Here is a 6,677-nt window from a genome sequence, read left to right on the forward strand (position 1 = left end):
AAACAATTGCCTTTGAAATGGGCTAGATTGAACAGAGGAATTTTAATTTGAATTAAAGCCCTGAGACCCCCTGCCTCACAGCTGAAGCCCAAATGGGGTGGGCGGACGTTCTAGGAAATACTCAGTGAGAATTTAAGCCCAGTATGATGAGACTGCCCGCAATGACGTAGCTGATCTGTGTCTGCTAGAAGCAATAGCTCCAACGGCTGGTGATGGGATACTAGTTGAGGAGGGCTCTGTATTACTACAGATTCTTTCCCAGGTGTCTGGCTAGTGGGTCTTGCCCACATGCACAGGTCTAACTGATCACCATATTTGGGGTCAGGAAGGAATTTTCCCCCAGGACAGATTGGCAGATACCCTGGTGTTTTTTTGCCTTCCTATGGGGCATGGGTCAGTTGCAGGTTTAAACTACTGTAAATGGTGAATTCTCTGTAACTTGACATCTTTAAATCATTCGAGGACTTCAGTAACTCAGAGTTTATGGGTCTATTACTGGAGTTGGGGGGGGTGAAGCTTTGTGGCCTGCAGTGTGCAGGAATTCAGACCAGATGATCATGATGGTCCCATCTGACCTTAAAGTCTCTGAGGAGCCAGAGCATGGATTAGGACCCCATTGTGCTAGCTGCTGTACAAACAGGACAAAAAGCCCCTGTCCCCAAGGAACTTACAGGCAGATAAGGGAATGCAAGGAAACAATTAAATGATGTTGGTGATAGGCAGTGGTCACAGCACTCCAGGAGCCTAACTGTTGTTAGTAAAAATATAACATTAGGGATCTATTATCGACCACCTGACCAGGACAGTAATAGTGATGATGAAATGCTAAAAGAGATTAGAGAGACTATCAAAATTAAGAACCCAATAATAGTGGGGGATTTCAATTATTCCCATATTGACTGGGAACATTTCACTTGAGGATGAAATGCAGAGATAAAATTTCTCGATACTTTAAATGACTGCTTCATGGAGCAGCTGGTACGGGAACCCACAAGGGGAGAGGCAACTCTAGATTTAATCCTGAGTGGAGCGCAGGAGCTGGTCCAAGAGGTAACTATAGCAGGACTGCTTGGAAGTAGTGACCATAATACAATAGCATTCAACATCTCTGTGGTGGGAAGAACATCTCAATAGCCCAACACTGTGGCATTTAATTTCAAAAGGGGGAACCATGCAAAAATGAGGGGGTTAGTTAAACAGAAGGCAAAACGTACAGTGACTAAAATGAAATCCCTGCAAGCTGCATGGGCGCTTTTTAAAGACACCATAATAGAGGCCCAACTTCAATGTATACCTCAAATTAAGAAACACAGTAAAAGAACTAAAAAAGAGCCACCGTGGCTTAACAACCATGTAAAAGAAGCAGTGAGAGATAAAAAGACTTCCTTTAAAAAGTGGAAGTCAAATCCTAGTGAGGCAAATAGAAAGGAGCATAAACACTGCCAACTTAAGTGCAAGAGTATAATAAGAAAAACCAAAGAGGAGTCTGAAGAACGGCTAGCCAAAAACTCCAAAGGTAATAACAAAATGTTTTTTAAGTACATCAGAAGCAGGAAGCCTGCTAAAGAACCAATGAGGCCCCTTGATGATCAAGATACAAAAGGAGCGCTTAAAGATGATAAAGTAATTGTGGAGAAACTAAATGGATTCTTTGCTTCAGTCTTCACGGCTGAGGATGTTAGGGAGATTCCCAAACCTGAGCTGGCTTTTGTAGGTGACAAATCTGAGGAACTGTCACAGATTAAAATGTCACTAGAGGAGGTTTTGGAATTAATTGATAAACTCAACATTAACAAGTCACCAGGACAGATGGCATTCACCCAAGAGTTCTGAAAGAACTCAACTGTGAAGCTGCAGAACTATTAACTAAGATTTGTAACTTGTCCTTTAAATCGGCTTTGGTACCCAATGACTGGAAGTTAGCTAATGTAAAGCCAATGTTTAAAAAGGGCTCCAGAGGTGACCCCGGCAATTACAGACCGGTAAGTCTAACGTTGGTACTGAGCAATGAGAAGCAGTGTCAGGTTAAAAACGAAAACTAATGGAGTCTAATTGTGATTTATTATGTGCCATCAGTGTGCTTGGCCCTGCACAAAACACAGAGGAAGAAAATCCCTGCTTCAAGGAGCTTGTAGTTTATATTGAAAAGACGATGCAGTTGATATGGGATGATTGGGGGCTCAATCCTGCAAAGTGCAGGAGGTGAGGATGCTCAGAACCTCCTCCAAGATCAATCCTTAGATGACAATTTGATCACAGACCTTTGCAGGAAACTGTTCTTTTAAATAGTCACTTCTTTCTTTGGGGGATTAACATTGGAAGGTTTTGTTAAGTGACTTGTTCTGAAGAGAGGGTAAGTAAAGAGATTAGCAGTTAAGACATCATGTTAGTCTCTTTTATTTTTCAAATTTTTTCTTTCTATCAAGACAAGAACAAGCAGGTACTACCAGGACAGACAAATAAACAGTGGATTCCCTCCTCATACTTTGATGTCCTTGACAGTAGGTAATGTTTCTGCACACAGTAGGTAATGTTTCTGCACGTTTATATGGCCAGAAGCCATGCTACCTTGGGTTGTCCATTCACAGGGGAAGCAGAGACGATCCTGCACAGTAATTTGTGTAATGAGTAACCTGACTGGAAAATTCAAGGGGCTGAAGGAAGGGGTGCTGATGATTCAAGTGCTGTACTGTGTTTACTGCATTTCTCAGTCACTACAGAAGCAATGAGAGAGCATAATGTTAGGGGCTCTGTGTTGCTGGTGCTGCACGGTGGTGGGGCCGTTTGCAAGGCAGGGAGGCTGGGACTTAAAGCCACAGTCCCAAGAAGGATTGGGAAGCCCTAAACCTGAGGGGTGAGCAGAAAGGAGACTGAATGGTACTGAATAAGTTATACCCCTAGGAGAGGGGGAATATTGTTTCAAAGACCTTGGCTGTGACTAGATTATTCTGGGGAAATGCAGGGGGAAACTGAGGCAATGTGCCTTCAAGGCCGCTCCAGGCCACGAGGGATGATGTAGGATGCCACCAGTCTACATTGCGGAGGTTCAAATCTGGAAGGGTGGTGTATGGCTACAGTATTACCAACTAGTGGCCCAAATGAAGAAAGCACCTGGTCTCAGTCCAGTTCTGGGGGGATAACTGTCACTGAGCACCAGCACAGTTATCACCAGCTGTCACCCTTGCTGGCAGTCAGAGCAAAGAGACCAAGGATGGAATAGGTCCGGAAAAGCTTTTGGCCCACAGTGGTGAAGGGACATTTGGAGGCTACTAACTCATGCTTTACCTGTTCTATGGAAAATAGAGAACTGTGCAGTCCCAGGGTGAAATCCTGGCCCTGCTGAAGTCAATGGCAAAACTTCCATTGACTTCAGTGGGGCCAGGATGTCACCCAAGTCTGTTTTCTGGCACCTCTCATGAGTGATAAATACACACCCACACACAGCACCCAACATAGTTTTGTTGTTGTTTGTCCTCTTTGTTTTATGCTGTCCTCGCTACTGAACATATCTTTCACACCTGCTTCTGACCTGCTACAGTCCAGATTTGTTTCATTTTTGTATCAGTGGGGTCACTCTTGTATAAAGCTGTTTTCTTGCAAAAGGCCCAATCCTGCTCTGCCATGGGAGGACTGAGCCCTAATGCACCATTTATTTCTCTCTCTACCTGTTATAGTTCATGCCAGTTGTATGTACATTTAATATATAATTCAAACTATTAATTTTAAAGAGAGTGTTTAAAAGTACTTTATAAATTGCTTTAGGGACATTTCTATGGAGGGCAAGGCAATTTAATAATTTTAACTTCTAAAGGTGTCTGGTTTTCTTTCCAGATTATAGAAGATCCGAAGGACAAGTGCAGGCTGGAATGCTGGCATGAGAGCCTAGAATTCAATTAAAGGAACCAGATAGTCATATACAGAATTATAGCTAGCTTCTGTAACTGACAACCTTGCAAACCTTCTTCTCATATTGTATGGACTGTACTTACTGTGAATCGTTATTAACCTCTGTGAAATGTAGCTGCTGAAAAAGGGATCTGAGCTGCAACAATTATAAATTGTATCCAGGATTGAAAATTGATTTACAGACATCATCTGGGACTGAAAACCATTCTCAAAGAAACTGTTTTCTGTTCAACTATTATTATAAATGAAGAAAACAGAAACAGTGAAGTAAAGAAACAGATTGTCAGAGCCAGAAAAGTACCCAGAAGTCACTTACTACAGGACAGGCCCAACAAAGAAAGTAACAGAACACCACTAGCTGTCACCATTAGCTCCGAACTAAAATCTCTCCAGTGCATCATCAAGGATCTGCAACCTATCCTAAAGGACGATTCCTCACTCTCACAGACCTTGGGGAGACAGGCCAGTCCTTGCTTACAGACAGTCCCCTAACCTGAAGCAAATACTCACCAGCAACTACACACCACACAACAAAAACATTAACCCAGGAACCAATCCCTGCAACAAACCCCGTTGCCAACTGTGTCTGCGTATCTATTCAAGGGACACCATCATAGGACCTAACCACATCAGCCACATCATCAGGAGCCTGTTCACCTGCACATCTACCAATGTGATATATGCCATCATGTGCGAGCAGTGCCCCTCTGCCATGTACATTGGCCAAACTGGACAGTATCTACACAAAGAATAAATGGACACAAATCAGACATCAAGAATTGTAACATTAAAAATCCAGTAGGAGAGCACATCAATCCCCCTGGACACTCAATAACACTTAAAAGTGGCAATTCTTCAACAATAAAACCTTCAGAAACAGACTTCAATGAGAAACTGCAGAACTGGAATTAATTTACAAACTGGACGCCATCAAATTAGGCCTGAATAAAGACTGGGAGTGGATGGGTCACTACAAAAACTAATTTTCCCTCTGCTGATACTCACACCTTCTTATCAACTGTTGGAAATGGCCGACGTCCAGCTTGATTGCATTGGCCTTGTTAGCACTACAAAAGTAATTTTCCCTCTCTTGATGTTCACCCCTTCTTGTCAGCTGTTGAGAATAGGCCACTTCCACCTTAATTGAATCAGCCTCGTTAGCACTGACACCCCACTTGGTAAGGCAACTCCCATCTTTTCATGTGCTGTGTGTATATGTATATATATATATATATATATATATATATATATATATATATATATATATATATATATATATATATATTCTGCTTACTGTTTTTTTCACTCCATGCATCTGATGAAGTGGGTTTTAACTCACAAAAGCTTATGCCCAAATAAATTTGTTAGTCTCTAAGGTGCCACGAGGACTCCTCGTTGTTATTATAAAGGCACTATCAATAGCAACTGAGGCCAACAATTGATTTATGGACATACAGGAGTTATAAAACATAAACCATATGTCACGTAGTCTTTATGATACTGAATCTCTCCATACATACTGCAAGGATTAAACATCTGTTTTATAAAGTTTATTCTGTGGTTCCAGAACAATTGTGAGTGGCTTTGTATTCTTCATGATTCTTCATCTTGTTAGTACAATATTGTGGACCAAACGCTGATTTTTATGGTTATAGTCTATTGCATTGTATGCTGCTTTCCCCTGCAACATCTAGTTGATATTTATCAATATTTCCAGCAGTTTTAACCCAAGTTTTATTATTTCTCTCTGTATCAGATTTTTAAGGACTAAGTAACTTTACTGAATTTTCAATGCATCAGTCTTTGAGATGACTTTTATTATCAAGTTTCAAATTTATTTGGATTATTGTTTACAAAAAGTGTACAAAAGGAGCTTCTCCACAATTGAATATTGGTACATATGACCCACTGAGAGATCAGTTCAGATACTTGTATACGTGCCTGGTACTATGTATTATGTGGGCTTAAATATGTAAACCCCATTCTGATCTTACTTATGTAACTCCATGGAGTTACACTGGTATGAAGAGATCAGAATTAGCCATAAAAAGAGCAGTTTTTGTCAGTGCCGAACAACATCTGCTGCTTAATATAGAACAAGAAAAAACTTAAATATCTGGTGGATATAAAAACTGGAAAATAAAGGAAATGAAGTGTTTACAAAGACAGTAAAGATGATCTGGGGGTAGAGAGAACTATTTATTTGAAGGGCTTTTTTGCTTTGCTCAAACTGTTTCTTATTTATGTGCTGCGCATACTCACTACATGATTTTCAAATACCAATAGCTTTGCTAAGTGTCATTTCTATTGTAATTTGTATATACCTGTCATAGTCACTAGACACACTTACAGAATTGAAAGGACACTGTGAGGGCAATTCATCTGTAGAATGAAGCTTTTTTGAAACCTAAGACCATTACAGAAAAATGTCTGCACGAAATATAAAACAATCCCCGTGGCAAGTGTTTAAGAGCAAAGCAAATAAATAAACATTCCTCTGCAGGCCTGCAACCCAAACACTTGCAATGTGCTAGGGCAGGAAAGTGAAAATTACTATAAAGAGAGGAGAAAAATGCAAAAAGTAAGTGGCATGAACAATTACAAGTAAATAAGGGATGAGATTTTTCAAAGACTCTTACATCATTCGAATGCTTGAGCCTCCAAAATACCTTAGGTGTTTTTGAAAGTCCCGGTTTAGATGTACAAATTCTTTCAAACTGGAAAACATTAGGTGTCATTTCTATACCATCTAAGGACTCCCCTGGGTCAAG

Source organism: Gopherus evgoodei, chromosome 10, assembly GCF_007399415.2.
Source record: "Gopherus evgoodei ecotype Sinaloan lineage chromosome 10, rGopEvg1_v1.p, whole genome shotgun sequence".
In the NCBI taxonomy this organism is placed as follows: Eukaryota; Metazoa; Chordata; order Testudines; family Testudinidae; genus Gopherus; species Gopherus evgoodei.